Source organism: Anolis sagrei, chromosome 3, assembly GCF_037176765.1.
Source record: "Anolis sagrei isolate rAnoSag1 chromosome 3, rAnoSag1.mat, whole genome shotgun sequence".
NCBI classification, from domain to species: domain Eukaryota; kingdom Metazoa; phylum Chordata; class Lepidosauria; order Squamata; family Dactyloidae; genus Anolis; species Anolis sagrei.
The window spans coordinates 118,647,612-118,665,987 of record NC_090023.1 but is presented as its reverse complement, the minus strand read 5'-3'; positions in this window follow the sequence as shown (position 1 = coordinate 118,665,987).

Genomic DNA, 18,376 nt, shown 5'->3' with positions numbered 1-18,376 from the left:
GCCTGATTATTAGTGAAATTGTGGCAGCAGAATTCATTTGAAGAATCCTTTTAAGTCTCTCAGTTCCAGTGGTTCCCAGTTCCTAACCTTTAAATATACAGTTGGGTCAACAACCATACCCCCTCTTCCTTTTGTGAGTGTTATAATTTTGGCTGAGCAGCGTTGGGATTATTCTATATATTTCCCCATCTACAAATAATATAAATACATTAATTAAAGATAAGTCTATCAAATAAAAGTGGCCCAATTAAATCCAAGTTTTGTGTACATGTATATCAGCTTTTGTCTCCTTTGTTTTGTTTTATATAGATTCCCATGCTGCTTTCCAATACTGCAAAGAAACAACTATCTTAATTTTCATTCCACTGAACTGTGAAACAGCAAATGTATATATCTAATCTCCTAACAGAAACACGTACATTTCTCAAGCATTTGTGAGTCTATATGGACATCATTTCATCTTTTCATTTGCAGTATTTTTATTTCTTTTCTGAAGCAATGGACTCAAGGGAAATGTGGTGTAGTACCCCAGAGACATTTTGCTCAAGTATATGGCAATAGAGATGACAGCAGTAGGACTAAAAGGGCATTTCTTGCTCAGCTGAAGCAAAACTTTATATGGAGTATGAAATGCAGGATAATGAGATGGGAGGCTGTTTATTGGCAATGATATTTTTATTCCATTTTTTGTTGTCCTGGCATGTTTTTGCAAATGACAATCTCCGTTTAGGATCATGGAAAACAACAACAACAATGCTATGTGAAACATACATATTTTAGGACTAAAAGACTTAAAGAAAAAAAGGAAAATCAAATATAACCAGATAAGAGCTTGAACCCTTCCCTCCAAAAATTCTTGAAGTGTGCAAAACTGTTGATACAAGTATTATTTTGCAGCCTTCCTTTCTTTTTTTATGAACCTATCATACCATTTATTAATGTGTACAGTCCTGCCCATGAATATAGCAGTAACTGGCATTTATAACCCAGGAAGAGAAATCATAGTATACCATCAAACCACTGCTGGCAGATGGCCATTGGCTTCTGAATAAGAAAATCTGTTCCTAGTTTTAAGCTGTTATTTCCTTTTTCACTGTGTGGTCTTTACTTTGAAAATCATAGTTGTACTCCAGATTTTTTTTTTTTTTGTAGCAGAAGCTTTGTGAAATTGGTGGAGAGAGACTAAACAAAGCAAAATGTGCTATATATAGGACTATGTCCCTTGCGCAAAGACAAAGTTTTTGCAGTGTAATAAACTTTCATCATGTTTTTTATGACAGAACCAATTAGGAACTGTCATTTATAACCCAGGAACAGAAATCTTAGTACAGACACCATCAAGGGATATCTAGACGGACTCCTTTTTTCCAGGCAGAAAGGCACCATCGAAACTTTCCTGACATTCAATTAATATGCTTTCCCTATTCAGTTGGAGGAGAACCCCAAGTCAATCATTTAGGTTATTATTTTTTCCAGCCCAGCACAGAGATTAGCCTACTTATGAGAGAGAGAGATCAGTCACAATCCTCCTCTTTGCATATTCTGTTGCTGGTGTTAGGGAGAGGCAAACCTCTCTCTCCTCTATCCTGATTGATGCCTGCCTTATGATGATGGTGCAGTCTGGGGAATGTAGTTTAAAGTAGGTATTTGGCTCCCCGCTTACTACTATTGGGGAAACTTCAGGGACTCTTATTTCCTCATTTTAAAAGCTATTGGGGTGAAACTTGTTACAAAGGTAGAACACATTTCATAGAATCATAGAATCATAGAATCAAAGAGTTGGAAGAGACCTCATGGGCCATCCAGTCCAACCCCCTGCCAAGAAGCAGGAATATTGCATTCAAATCACCCCTGACAAATGGCCATCCAGCCTCTGCTTAAAAGCTTCCAAAGAAGGGAGCCTCCACCACACTCCGGGGCAGAGAGTTCCACTGCTAAACGGCTCTCACAGTCAGGAAGTTCTTCCTAATGTTCAGATGGAATCTCCTCTCTTGTAGTTTGAAGCCATTTACTACTCTTTGCCCATCAAATTTCATAACTTTTCACATATCCATGGAATTTTGGGGATTTTTAAAGCTTTCAAAAACAACATTTTTAAAATAAATACAATAGCCACCTCCTTGAATTTTCTATTCAATGACACAAGATAACAAGGGAACATCCTCCCTCTAACTTTCAGAAATATTAATACAGTTACTGATTTTAGGGCATATTTAAAGTTTAGAGAAAAAAGATCTGTTTATGGGAGGGACATTTTCTCTCTCCTCTCCTAATTGGTGGATTCTCATTTTGATGCATACTGGGAAATGTAGTTCAAGGCAGGTCCTTTTGAATTTTTTGGCAAAGGGATGCTCCCTTTCCAGACTAAATTTCCCAAGTTCTCTGTGTTCCTAAAATGGAATTCTTACTGTCTTCACCAAGGAACAAGCCATCATGAAGTATTCAAGCGGAGAAGCCATTGGGGAGAAGAATGGCAAAGGATGCAGCCAGGTATAGTAGCTTTAGCTTTTCTGATGCTTTCTTTTACTAGTAGCAGTTTGCTTTCTAGCCTTGCACTAAATGACACTGACTGGGAGCCTTCCAAGCTTACAAAAAAGTTTGGGGGTCAGCTTTGATTCTTACGTTTTTGGAGTGGGCCACGCTAATGCTTCGGAATGACTTTTGACTTACAACCTTCTGATTTCTTCAGAATTTTGATTTTTACAAGTCATTTGCACACCTCTACAGCCCACTATTACACTTTCTTTACTAATAAAAAAAACAACAGTAACTTCTTCCAAAGCTTTTGCATTTCTTGTTCTCACAACATATTGGAAGAGACCCGCCACCATCCACAAGCAAGCAGCATGTCCCCCTATTAGAAAAAACACTCCAGTATGATGCAATGGGGAAAAAAGACATTTTAAAATGTATTGTGAGAAATCTAGCCATGTTTGAAAAAAATAAACAAAACAAAACAATGTTTTGCAGCACTAATACTATATTAAGTCTTGTAGTGGTTCAGAGTAGATAATCAGCTTCACTGATTCAGAAAGCCAAGGTGGCAGCATCCCCAAAAAGGTCAATGGAGGGGTTCAAGGAAATAGGGGGAAGGATGGCTTCAGGTCAGACAGGCACAGTGGCAGCAGTGTTTTGGCTGACAGGCAAGCAGCTGGCAACTGGAGAAGATGGGGGCTATGGCTGCTGGTTGCTTGCTTGCATGTCTTCACATGGCCAGCTGACCACTCACCCACCCCTTAAGTTAACCACCAGCTCTTCAAACAAGGGAAAGGTAGCAGGTGGTGGGACACTGTGGGGCAGATGCCTGCCAGTATGTCTTGGCATGGAGAGTCAGTAGGTTTAGCACCCATCCCTTAAGTTAACCAACACTCCAAACAAAGGAAAGGTAGCAGGTGGTGGAACACTGTGGGAAGGATCCTGCTGCCAGCATGGCTTAACCTGGAGAGCCGTCCAGCTTGGCACCCACCCCTTAAACTAACCAGTTCTTCAAACAAAGGAAAGGCAGCAGGCGGTGGGATACTGTAGGGTAAGTGCCTGCTGCCATTATGTCTTGGCCCAGAGAGCCAGCCAGCTGGGTGCCCACTCCTTAGGTTAACCAGGTCCCCAAACAAGGGAAAGGTAACAGTTACATGTCATGTTTGAGTGGGAAGCATTTTCTGGCAACTTGCAAGCCAACACAAAGTGTGATGAGGATGAAAACAAAGGAAGAATCTTGGTTTTATAAAACATTAAGACTCAGGCCTCAGATATAAAGGAGAGGCAAAACCAGAAGTGCAGAGAAAGAAGGCAACAGCCACAGACTTGTACTTTGAGGAGACTAGTAGGAGTTTGGAAAGAGCAGAGGGGTTTTTCTTGGAGTGGCTGAAGGACTTGCTTGACACACATTGGGTAGAAGAAAACTAGAAAACTAGTGATGGCAGCCAAGCAACTAACTTTACCCTTGTATGAAGAACTGATTAACTTTAACATCTTTCTCCCCTTCAGTTGCGCCTTTTTGCCTTGCATGACAGTGCACGTACCAAGAGGCTGACAATGTTGGACCAGGAAGCATTAACAAAGTGGTGATTTGATGGGGATGAGTAAGAAGAAAACAAATTAGAAATCCGACGGGGACCTACTTGTGAATTTATTTATTTATTTAAAACATTTATATTCCGTCCTTCTCACCCCGAAGGGGACTCAGGGCAGAGTACAGCATATATACGGCAAACATTCAATGGCGGGACAAGAATTCATGTATGCATACATAAACATTAAAAACATTTATCTCAATATTAAAATACACCATTTAAAACCACCTTGAATGAAGCCAATCCAGAATGGAATCTCCCCCCAATAAAATTATGTCTTCCTAATTCAGGTTGTTTCATTAAGGGGTGGGAGCACATATGCTGGGCAATTGGGAAGGGAGGTATTTGGGTTAGCCCAGCAGTTGGAATTCAAAGTTCCCTGGGGACAGTGGCACAGCCAGGGCAACTTGGACAACCTTATTTGCTGGAATGAGAGTTCTAGCTCTGAGGTTTGGGAGGGAGTGCCCTCAGGACGGCCTTCCAGTTATAATAGGCTGAGAGGTGCAGCCAAAGCATTTTAATTGGCCTTCGGAATCCTTGGTGCACACATGTCCTTGGAGGTGGTCAGAAGAAGTGACACCTGGCCCAGGGTCAGTTCTCACTAAGTGGCCAATAAACCATGAGTATTACAGAATGATACCCCTTAATGTTTTTTGTCCCCATTCACGGGTTATTCAAATTCTTTTTAATAAATAGGCCCTCTAAATCTGTTTTCATGTGCCTGGTCTCTTTATTTCATGGTTGGAATTCAATAGGCTGAATAACAGTTATGTTTAATATTAAAAGTCAAGATTTGTTATTATTGAAATATTTTCCTGTACTGGTTGCTTTCAAAACAACAAAACTATTGCAAACTAGGATAATAGGATCGCCATTCCAGCTTTTTAGAAAGAAGACACAACTTTTAGATGGTTTCTTCCTTGTGTGACCCCACATCACTACCTTCATCTTATCAGCACTGTTCATTGTGTTAAAGGGTAGCAGCTAATACAACGATACAACATTCATAACACTACAAAGAACTGTACTTTTAACTTTCTGTTATTCATGTTTAGTCAAGGTGAAATGAAAGTAATTACCCACATAATGCATCATGGCTTCTGAAAATTGAGTGAGACATCTTGAGATGCTTTGACCGACATTAGCTTGGGTCCAGCATTCCTACACAATGACCTTGTACTGACTGCTTGAAATTTAGTTCTGAAACAGCATGACATCTCCTTGGCAATCTTTTCCAGTTGTTTAGCAGCTCTTTCTATCAGTAGCAATTTGAAGATTCCCTTCTGCATTGAGTAAATCCCACAGACTATAAGTAATACTACTTGACTTGGCACACTTGAGGTCTTTTGTCTGTCAGCCTGACTCCTAATTTTCAACATGACTGAATAAGGAAAAGTTATGGTTATCTTTAGCCTAGGTAGGCAAATTGTGCAAGAGTTTATCTGAGAAAAGCTATCTCCTCCTGGATTCATTACTTTTCCAGGGCTGGAATTCTAACTGAAGTAAAAAGCAGGCTCTCCAAAATGATTGTAGTTTATTGTCATTCAATCATAATCCAAACGAATAAAAAATGCCACAGAAATTGGAAGCATTTTGGATTCTGGCATATATTAAACATGTGATGTGTGCATGTTTGTACGCACACATGCATGCTATTACAAATATAGAAAAGTAGACTGAAAATATTTTACTTAGCATATTAAAAAAAAAGAATTGGGTGTTGATTTGCCAAACATTTCCATTGTCTGTTATCTTCACATAAGTAGAAGGTTGACTATTGAAACTACAAGAAAATAATTAGTTGTATTGTTTGGCACATCAATGGAAAAGTTTGGCGAATCAAACCTTACCTGGATAGTACTAGGATGGGAGAATGCCAGGGAGTGACAGGTGCTTTAGGCTATGTTTCAAAGGAAGGAACTGACAAAAGCCACTTCTGGGTTATCCTTGCCTAAGAAAATCCCATTAAATCCATGAGGTCACACACACACACACAGAATAAACTAAACAAAATAGTGTGATGAAGTGATGTAAGACTTCACCTAGAACTCTGGAGACTGGGGTTTAAATCTCCATTTGGCACAGAAACTTACTGTATGGCTTTGGGCAAGCCACATTGTTTCAGTATCTGACTCTCCAAAATAAATCTTGTGAAATGCCCCTAGGATAGGGTTCGTATATCTCAGAGTAAATGAAAGAACATTATAACAGCAAAAGGTAGGGAGGCCTTTTTCTGTACCAGACCCAAAATTCAGTCTTTTTGTGTATGACCTAGAAACAAGATGAGTGTTTAGTGTTGTGAATATATATTTGTGCCACTGGTTTGTTGTTGTTCATTCGTTCAGTCGTCTCCGACTCCTCGTGACCTCATGGACCAGCCCACGCCAGAGCTCCCTGTCAGCTGTTACCACCCCCATCTCCCTCAAGCTGTCCCATTACTCTATCTGCTTTCCAAAAAGACAGGGAAGTTGTGTCAAAAACTCTATAAAGTGAAATGACGGAGTGGAAATGAACCATCCCTTTGATGTTTTCTTGCATTATTTTTATTTGACTGCATATCCCTTGACAACTCAAAGGCGACATTCTCCCCACTGGCAGATTCTCATAGTTTCTGTGACCACTGATTGCAGAGATAGCAAAATTGTGTTGAAGGAGACTTTGATGTCATAGACTTTTGGTGAAAAATACTGCTTCATTTAACATATATACTTCAGTGATTTGTTTATGTATGATGGTGTCTTTTAGAGGTAAGAGGATGCCAAGAAAGTCAGAAGAGACTTGAATGTTGAAAGTGAGTGATGATTGATGAAATATTTAGAAAGATCTGAAAAGGTTTGGTAAGTGATAGTTGGCATGACAGTTGATGTAGTTGAGGTAGTTAGAAAGAAAGAGTGAATGAGTAAAGTCAGAGGCTACCTATGATGTCACATGCTTTCAACATTTCAGTTCACTTGTTTCTTTTTTCCTCATCACCCTTGTATCTGAATTTATTTGAGTTATTTTCTGGTTGTTATAGTTTTCCTGTTGACATACAGCTCGAAACCATATAGTTTTGGCTGCTTTACTGGCGGAAATCCAGTCCAATAAAATAGCATGTGATGAAATCCTTATGGGATATTTTTATATGTACTAGAACAAGAAAGATAGGAAGGGAAGGTTGAGGCTTAAATGTAGGATTACTACACTTTTATCTGTTTGTAAAATGAATGACCAATACTCTGGATCAGGCATATATTTTTCAGTAGTGCCTCCTTGCTTGACCTCTTTCCAAAATTCTGCAGCAGTCACTATAAGGAACAGTGATCTGTTCTCATGTCATAGAATCATAGACCACATGAGCCATCTAGTCCAACTCCCTGCCATGCAGGGAAAGCAAAATTGAAGCAGTTCCAACAGATGGCCATTCAGCCTCTGTTTAAAATCTTCCACCACACCCTGAGGCAGAGAGTTCCACTGCTGAACAGCTCTTGCAGTCAGAAGGTTCTTCCTAATATTCAAGTGGAATCTCATTTCCTATACTTTCAATGTATTGCTCCAAGTCCTAGCTTCCAGAGCAACAGAAAACAAGCCTGCTCCTCTTCCTTATGACATCCTTTCACATATTTATACAAGCCGATCAGGATACAGCAGATTGATGATCTCTGGTGAGACAATCAGAAGAATGATCCCTGTCACAATTTATGGAGATCACTTTGGAGAAGAAGGTGGAATTATCAGTCTGTTGCATTCCAATTAATCAAAGGCACCTCCATCTCTCACAGAGGCAGGAATGGGCAACATTTACAATTCCTTTGTATTCTCTACACAATTGACATAATCATTAATATGTAGGGATCATGAATACAAATCAGTTACAAGTGTACCCTAGGTTATGCGTAAATAGCTGCAAACTTGAATTCTAGCTATACTCTTTTGGTTTTGCTCTTTTGAGCTTGTACTCTGCTTTTGCACTTTTTATCTATCCTGTGGCCTTTGGTAATCAAAAAGTTATAGGAAAAAGTTCAAATAAGGACTGAGATTCAGAGAAGTAAATTCAAAATGTTTGAAATGTGTTTAACATCTATAATAGCCCATGTAGAGCATATATTTTCTTCCTCTGCAAATCCCCTCATCAATATCTGTACTATCTGGAGGACAGCTGATAAAACAGTCTTGAGAGCAAATAGATTTCTCCTTCCCTTCTTTTAAAAAAGATTACACAGGGAAAGATAACAGCTGTTACTGCACAATTAGCTGTCAGTATCACACAACATAATTGTTTGTCTTGGAAGCCTTTGTACAAATGCAGTATTTGATAACTACACTGCTAACATAATAGCTCACTTTCTATATTTCAGTTCTAAATCCCAGAACATGTGAAATAAAGATAATAATTAGTACAGAAAATCAGACAGCATTTACTATATTTTGGCAAAAGATTAATATGGCAGTTTTGACTATTGAACTATTGCTGTTATACAGGAGCTCACGATTAATAATGAAAGTAGCCAAGGACCAAGTATAAATGTTGATATTCCTCACTTTCTATTCTGAAAATACTTGATTCTTTTGGTTACAACATTTAGTCCATCTTGATGGTACAAACAACAGCTTTAAATTAAAAGCAGTTTTGTCATTTAGATTAAATAAGCCCATCAAGGCCTTTGCAAAATGCCTAGAGAATAATGATAAAAGGACCAAATTTAGTTTTTTTGCTAGCATGATGTGTGAGTAGGAATGACTTGTGACCCATTATTGTGAGCAAAGTGTTTCAACAAAATGGGGCTTATCAAGCAGCTAATAGGTTCAAATCAATCATGGTTGCCATATTTCTATTTTGGACATTGATCATTTACTTTTAAACCCATATTAGAGCAAGCACTATCTGCTTCTTCTCTTCCCATGACTGTCTCACTTTCATTTACTGTTTGGCATCTTTGGGGTTTATGTACTCCTTTGGTGAGGTTGGCTTATAACCTTTGCATAAGGATTCATTCAATATTCAATGCCTGAGCCAAAATATGAAAATTCTTTTTATTTAGGTTGTTATTTGTTTAATTTGAATCTAGTTACAAACACCTGCAATGTAGATGTTCTCCCACATTTGCTCTTCCATCCCTAGTATTAATATGATTCCCTCCTAAAAATGAAATTTAAGATGTCTTTGGTAAACAAACAAAAATATCCCCATTTCAGTGCCAAAGTCATCTTCTAATGCTGTTCCCTCTGTGAAGAAGATCACATTGTAACTGTTCATCTGTTTGACATTTAAGTATTAAAAATGAGGACTCTTGTCAAAAGTATAAATCCTAGTTCAGTACTAATATGCTTGAAAGTGTTACTACCCAAAACAGAAATAAAAAGAGGAACATAGATAGGTGTGCTAGCCAGGGTTCCTGATGCATCAGCCAATCAGGGTCCTAAGAAGCTGTCTGCACTACCCATCCCCCAATCACAGAAGATCCCATGGAAGGGCAAAGATGGGAAAACAAGACAATGACTCTGGCGGCCACTGAAAACTTAAATAAAAAAAACACTGTTTCCACTGTTGTTGAGAAATTGGCACCCCTCTTGATTAAACACAACTTAATAGAGATTAATTAAATATTATTTTATTTTATTTTTCCTTTTTTCCATTTTTTAAAATACCACTCTGCCTCAACTGTGGAAAAGTCTGACCAAATATGTGTATGAAATCCATTTTTATGAAATTGCATAACTTATATAGAATGAAATTAAACTCTTAAAATGTAATTAGAACTGCAAATATTAAAATATATCATCTTGGTTAATCACACAACTTGGGACAGGAAGTAAGCTAAACTGGCTAATGTATGCAAGCCTGAAGCCCATTGATGAGATAGCTATTTTGTTTATGTAAACCACAGCTCCTTTCTATTGACAAACCTCTTCCGCATTCATAAATCTGCTTATGTGCACTGAACCTCTTGGCTTCATTGATGGGATCAGAATCATCGGTTGATATGCATCAGTGGAGTGGCTGAAGGTGAGACCAACCTTTGTTTCATCAAGTAATCTCAATCACACATGTGTGTTTTCTGGACTATCTCTTTGTGTTTACCTGAACTTTACATTAAGTCAGTCATGGGACTATTTGCATTTGATGTCAATCCTGACATTCCTGAGCTCACGCCTCTCTCTCTTTAAATGGACTGGACTGAATATACTAACCACAACTGTTCCTTTTTCGTCCCATGGAGGGAACCTCATCCAGCCAGTGATGAACAGGAGGGTGCTCCAGCCAACAGGAGCCAGACTGGCTTTTCTACCAATCAGGGGAATTTGTGGATATTTTGAATGGCTGTCAAAGGGGATAAAAAGCCTGTCAGTTTTTCTTAATGCAGACTCTGTGCTGAAATTCTTTCTGGCCAAACTGAAGAAACTTCTGCCTTCAAACTCAGTTTGTGTCTTAAACCTGACTTTTTGGGAATAACAAAGCATACCGAGCTCCGAACCCGCATTTCATGGTTAGTTGAAATTTATTTATTTATTTATTTAAAACTTTTGTATCCTGATCTTCTCTACCTCCATAGAGGGACTCAGATGGGCTAACAGCAAGGATTGAATGCTAACAATACAGTCGAAAACATCATACACCAACAATGAGATTAAAAACATATAAAATAAATACATATAAGCTAATTCACCAAAATAAAACCATGTCCAACTCTGCATATGTAGTCAATAACTTTGGTCAATTACCGGTCTCAACCATTATGCTGAGATTGCCTAGTTCCAAAGCCAAGATTTCACTAGCTTCCTGAAGGTCAGGAGGGAGGGGGCAGATCTGATCTCATTTGGGAGGGAGTTCCATAGCCGGGGGGCCATCACCGAGAAGACCCTATCTCTCATTCCTACCAGACACGATTGCAAAAATGGTGGGACTGAGAGCAGGGCCCCTTCAGAAGATCTTAACAGCCTTGATGGTCCATAGGGGAGAATATGTTCGGACAGGTAAACTGGGCCGGAACCATATAGGGTTTTGTAGGTTAAAATCAGCACTTTGAGTTGTGCTCAGAAGCTAATTGGCCGCCGGTGGAGCTGGCACAACAAAGGAGTTGTGCAATCCCTGTACTCCACTCCCGTTAGTAGCCTGGCTGCCGAATGTTGGACTAATTGCAGCTTCCAGGCAGTCTTCAGAGGCAAACCCATGTAGAGAGCATTGCAGTAGTCTATACGGGATGTAACCAGAGCGTGGACCACCGTGGCCAAGTCAGACTTCCCAAGGTACAGGCACAGCTGGTGCACAAGCTTTCATTGTGTAAAAGCTCCCCTGGCCACCACCAAGACCTGGGGTTCCAGGCTCAGCGATGAGTCCAGGATCACTCCCAAGCTGACAACCTGTGCCTTCAGGGGGAGTGTAGCCCCATCAATCACAGGCTGTAACCCTATGTTCTGTTCAGCCTTGCAACTGACAAGGAGTACCTCTGTCTTGTCTGGATTTAGTTTCAATTTGTTTGCCCTCATCCAGTCCGTTACAGTGGCCAAGCACCAGTTCAGGACTTGAACAGCCTCCTTAGTAGTACATGGGAAGGAGTGACAGAGTTAGACATCATCTGCATAGAGATGACACCGTACCCTGAAACTCCAGATGATTCCCCCCCCCCAATGGCTTCATGTATATGTTGAATAACGTAGGGGAAAATACTGAGCCCTGCAGGACCCCACAGTACAATGGACATGGGGCCAAGCAGGAGTTCCCTAACAACACCCTCTGGGAACAACACTGAAGGAAGGACTGGAGCCACTGCAAAGCAGTACCTCCAAGGCCTATTCCTGAGAGGTGCCCCAGAAGGATACTGTGGTCGATAGTATTGAAGGCTGATGAGAAGTCCAGCAGAACCAACAGGGACACACTTCCCCTGTCTAGCTCCCGGCGAAGATAATCAAATAAGGCTGTCTCAGTACCATGTCCCAGCCTAAAGCCAGACTGCGCCGGATCTAGATAATCAGTGTCTACCAAGAATTGCAAGGCCACAACACATTCCAGGACTTTGCCCGAATAGGGGAGATTGGAAACTGGCTGATAGTTGACAAATTGAGTGGGGTCCAGTAATGTTTTTCAGCAGCGGTTTTATAACAGGTTGTTTCAAGCTGGCTGGAATATTGCCCTCCCAATGGGAGGCATTAACCACCACCTTTACCCACTCTGCCAAACCCCCTCTGGCTTCCTTTACAACCCAGAATGGGCAGGGGTCTAGGATACATGTGGTCACTCTCACCTCTCCAAGAATCTTTTCCACATCCTTGAGCTGAACAGATTGAAATGAATCTATCAAAACCAGACAAGCAGGTGCTTGTGTTACATCCTCAGAGACTGCTGTTAACATGGTGTCAAAGCGACTTTGTCTGCAAAGAACTGAGCAAATGCTTCACAGCGGGCTGCCAAGTGGTCAGGGGACCCGTCCTGGGAGGAGGGGTTCAACAGCCCTCTGGCTTCTCAAAACAACTCCACCGGAGGGTTCCTTGTGGATGCAATATTAGTCGAATAGAAGGAGGTTTTTTGCGGCTTCTATTGCCACGTCATATGCCCTTAGATAAAGGCGTAGATGTGTTCAGTTTGACTTGCTAGGCTTTTTCCACCACAAGCTCTCTAGCTTCCTATTTGTTTGCTTCATCGCTACCAACTCCTCGTTGAACCAAGGGGAACCAAGGCTACTTAAGACGGGGCGCTCCGGAGCGATTGTTTCTATTGCCCTAGTCAGTTTCTTATTCCAGAGAGAGACCAGAACATCAACAGGATTACCTACCAAGGTGATGTGAAATTCCCCAAGAATCCATCTGAATCTCCCACAAATCCATCTGGACCCACAAGTCTCCTGGGGCGGACCATCTTAATGGGTCCACACCCCTGCAGAGGTTAGGAGGTACAGTAAGTCTAAACCTGATCAGGTGATGGTCGGTTCATGGCAACAGAGCGATGGACAGCTCCTCCACACTGCCACTGTTCTCCCATCCTTGTCAGAAAACCAGTTCTAATGTGTGTCCAGCACAGTGGGTAGGGCCAGATACTAGTTGGGACAGCCCCATAGTTGCCATGGTGGCCATGAAGTCCTGAGCTGCTCCTGACAGGGCAGACTCTGCATGGACACTATGAGCACTATGAGCTGACGGGACTCCAATGCCAGGCCCAAGACTACCCCCCCCCCCCAGTTTCTTCCAACCAGGTCTCTGTTAGCACACCAGGTCTGCCTTTTCATCCAGTATTAAATCGTGGATGGTTGTTGTCTTTCCATTGACAGACCTGGCATTCAGCAGCACCACCCTTAATCTGAAGGGACTGTCATCACTCATCATACTATCTCCCCCTTCTTTCATAGCAAAGAAAATGCAGATGCATATTTCTAGGGCAAAATATCTGCGGTGTTATTCTGTAAACCTATTAGGCTTTAAGAAATTTTTTAATGAATGAATTTCTCAGTTCTTTCTTACATTTGACATCTCCACTTCACACCACTGCAATTATGAGGAAATGTGTGAATCTTTATGCATTCTCAATGAAATATTGATTGTAACAAAAAACTTTCCTCATTCTCATTTCTGCCCCAGTGCTTCTGAAACACAAGAGAAGGGCTCAAGGCAGATAATGCTAAAATTAAATAAAGCACAAAACAAAATCTAAGATAAGAAGCAATTAAAACATATAATAAAGGTAATAGAATGCATAATGTCTAGCTAAAAGTTTCCTAACTTGTAATATGCTTTCTTGGTTAGACACTGCACAAATCTGAAGAAAAAATGCTCGTCACACTATAATGCCACTGAAATGCATGTATTTATCCAGAATTGAATTTGTAATGGCCCAGAGCTTTTTTAAAATATTGTCCTAACTCGGGTTTTGGGAATCTGTGGGGCTCTAGAGATGGTTGGATTACAGTTCTCATCAGCCCTACTGACCTGATGGATGATGGCGTGGAACATGGCAACAAAACTTCAAGAGGCCTGCCTTGGTGACTTGGATGTCACTATTGCTCACGTATTGCTACTCTCAGAGCAATATCTAAGCAGAAACAGCAGCAATCCACATGATGCTACAGACTACGTTGTTCAGCAGCCATCATCACAAGTCAACCATGAAAGCAGGCAGCTTCTGAAGAATAATCATCACCTTTTAATCTGAAAGCTAAACCATTCACTGTGTCAGCAGGACACTGTTTGATGTATTTTCAAGCAAAATAAAAAGGGAAAGTGATTATTTTTCTTCAAAGAAACTTCCTGCTATTCGTATTTCCCTAAAGTAGCATTGATTTTACTCTTTGCAACTTCCATAACTTGTTTATTCTCTAACAAGTATTGCTGAAAATGAAAATGAAATTGCCCAACTGTATTCACCTCCTAAAAGTTTGTGTGACAGTATCATATTTTCTGGACATTTTCATAGGGAGGATATACATGCTATTCATTACCAGAGTGTGAAGGAAATTGTCTTTGAGGGTGAAAAGGCACCAGAGGGATCTAGTTGTGTCTTTTCAAGTAAAAAAAAGGTCTAAAAATAACTTTGATTTTTTTCTACAATGTTGTTTCTTGTAGAAACTGAACGGTGTCATGGCATACTGTCACTCCCATTATGTATGAAAGCACTTCCATGTTACCAGGCTGATGAGTACAACTCTGCAACCATTTGAAGTGATGACAAATAATTGCATACATACACTAGTACCTTCTGCCACTTCCTGATCATAATAAGTTTCCTGAATCCTGAAATTTCATAGATTTTTCCCTGCTTCCCCTTCATACTCTGAGGCCGCTCTGAGTCCCCTTATGGGGAGAAGGGCAGGGTAGAAATGTATGAAATAAATAAATAAATGCTCTTACCCAGCTATCCTTTTCACCCTACATTATTCCCTAGACCAGGAATATCAAAGTCATTTTCCTCTAGGACCACAGCAACCTTATAGTTGCCTTTAAAGGGTCATTTGTAATTGTAAGACTGTATATATGTAGCTATGTTACGCTAGCATTAAAAGCCTCATGGGTCACATAAAATGACATGGTTGACTGAATCTGGCTCATTGGTCTTGAGTTGGATTTGATGATATGTGGTTTTAAAATTGGAAATGCACACTATGGGGAAAATTTAAAATAATCAAACATGGGACAAAATTTATTAAAGTTGACAAAGGAAGATCGACACTCTGAACACCACCATCATGGTACATGACATTACCACAATGATAAGAAATTGTAAAAAAAAAAAAACAAAAAAAAAAAACAGTAAGGCTCCAGGACCAGATGGATATATGGCAATATTTCATAAAACATTTGAGAATGAACAAGCTCTATGTGTGCACAAAATGATGAACTTAATTATACAAACAAAGAATATACCAGAATTGTGGAAAAAAGCAACAATAATTTTATTTCCAAAAGAAGATAGGGACATTACATTAGTCCAAAATTATAGACCACTTTCATTGTTAAATGTGGATTACAAAATTTATTCAGTTATATTGGCAGATAGACTTTAAAAAATACTGAAAACTTGGATTCATGAAAACCAAGCAGGATTTCTGCTTGATAGACAAATTAAGGATTACATGAGGTTAGTTCTAAATGCAGGTGAATATCTACAAGTGCACAAAGAACAGCAAGGAGAGTTGATGCTCTTGGGAAAGTCTTTGATAACATCTCTTGGGTTTTTATTGGTGAATTACTATTGACACTAGGCTGTGAAGAAAACTTTAGAAATTGAATAAAGTCAATCTATTCAGAACAAACTGCAAAATTACAAATAAATAAAGACTGTATACAAAAAAATAGAAATCCAGAAAGGAGTTAGTCAAGAATGCCTTCTCTCATCTTTACTATTTCTTTTAGTAGTGGAAATGTTGGCTAAGACAAGTTAGAACAAATACCAAGATGAAAAGATTAAGAATTTTAAAAAGAAGTTATAGGATAAGACTATTTGCAGACAATATAGTGATTCTAACTCAAAATCATTTAAAAAAATATTCCAAGAGCACTAGAAATAAGAACTGAATTTGAAAAAATGGTAGGCCTATCAATTCATTGAGATAAAACAAAGATAACCACTCATAATATGAGTAAGAAGAACCAAGACAAAAAATAAATGCAACAACTAAGATAAAATATTTGGAAATTTAATGGACAAATGAAAACTTTGAATTATTTAAAAACAACTATGAACAAGTTTGGCATGAAATATAAGAAAGACTTACAAAGGTGGAGTAATTTAGACCTGTCTCTAATGGAAAGAATATCAACAATCAAAATGAATATAATCCCAAAATGTAATTTCAAAATGGCATGAAATATAAAAAACTTACAAAGGTGGAGTAATTTAGACCTGTAATGAAAAGAATATCAACAATCAAAATGTTAATGCATGAAAACTCTTATCTATAAAGATGCCCGCTTTTTCCTTGTGCTTTGTAATCCCAAAATGTTATATTTGTTTCAAACAATACCAATCTTGTCAAAAGAAGCATTTTTAAGTTTGGAGTAAAGGACTGACAAAATTTACTTGGAAAAACAACAAACCCAGAATCAAAATGAAAAAATTACAAGATGCAAAAAATAGAGGAGGAATGGTACTGCCAAATATGAGACTATGCTACAATGGAACAGCTTGGACATGGATAAAGTAATGGCTTTTTTATTTAAAAATGAAAGACTAATTTAAATTGAAGAGACTGATTTGAAATATGGATGGCATGTATATCTGCTTGTGATAAAATGAAATCAGACTCCAAATTTCAGAAACATATAAAATTTATCTGGAGTAAACTATTCCAAAGCTACCCTGATGCTGCATTAGAGTGTCATCTGAGCCTTGCACTGAGAGCATATTGGAGACTCCATGCCAGCTGGCAACATTTCTCTCAATGACCACCATGTTCTGACTTTGTCAGAAAGCCTCTGTGAGGAAGCTACTTTCAGTCAGCGACACAACAGTAGGTTTGTTGGTCACATGGACACTGGATCAGATTGCATCCAGCCTGCTTCAGTGTCTACAGTCCCAAAATACCAGAATCACTCAGAAGCATTTGTTTCCTTTTTTTGCCAGATTAAAAGCTTGAAGCAGTGCTTCTGCTGTCAATCGAGTCATAGATCACATGAGCTCCATGCAATGGTTGCAAGGTAAGTCCACTTAATTTGACTCATGTAGTCACAGCTCAAGATACATTATTTCCAATTTTCTGTCCATTACAAGCATTCATAGTTAGAACATATAACTTTGTACATGTGCCATGACAATGTACCTTTTCAATTACCCCATTTACATAATCCAACAGGAAAATCTGGCATAGCAGCCCAAATGATTCTACATCTTTCCAAAATGTATTGAAAATCTCAGAATAGATTACATATTATACCCACTACTTTATTAATTTCATTTCTCTAAGTAAACAATGAGCAATTCTAACAATATTTCCTCTTGAGATAAAGTCTTCCAGAATGGCTGTTTTCAGCTATTTGTTGTTGAATAATTTCAGTTCGTTATTTGCAGATCAATAATTTTATGTGCAGGTAGCATATGCTGAATATTATTTTCTATTTTCTTTCCTGCACAGTAAATGTGTAGTTGGGGATTGACAAGTGCAAAGATTATATCATCAATTTGACATTAATCCTTGTCAGTTTTCAGTTCTGTAAAATAAATATAATTATAATCCAATTTAATACATATATTTGGGGGTGCTGCATGTGTGACAATCACACAATTGGCTTAGTAACAACATTAGGGACACACACACACATTTCTTTAAAATGTATAAGCTATGCAAGACCATTTTTTTTCATTTGCTTGTATAAATGATGTTATCATTACACCATTCATGAGCTCATAGTTTCAAGGTGAATAGATTTCAACTGAGAAGAACAAATAAATTGTTTCTAGGTATGTTTTATAAATGTTGCTTGGAATCTCAAAAGCCAAAGTTATAAATCAAATGGGAAAGCTTGTTTGCATTTGGAAGGAGGAACATTTTATGAGATGGAGAAGGGCCATAAAAAGTACTTCTCTAAAGATTTGCAAAACAAAATAAATAAGAAGACACAAACAATGAAAAGTAGAAAAAAGGGAATAACATGTTTTCTGATCATCCTGAGTGTTTACGCAGTAACCTTATCTAACAGTGACAACAACCATTCATACTCTTGGGATATTTCTAAAAGCATTATATTCGGTGAAGCCTGCAATCAACATTACTTTGGTCTTAAGATGTGGTTATTTATGAAAGCTATTCATTTTTTTTTTGTTTTGGATAAGAATTCTGAAGAAATTGGTAAATATGATCATTGCAACAGAAAGAAAAGCAGGGGCTTGCAGTGTGATCCTATTT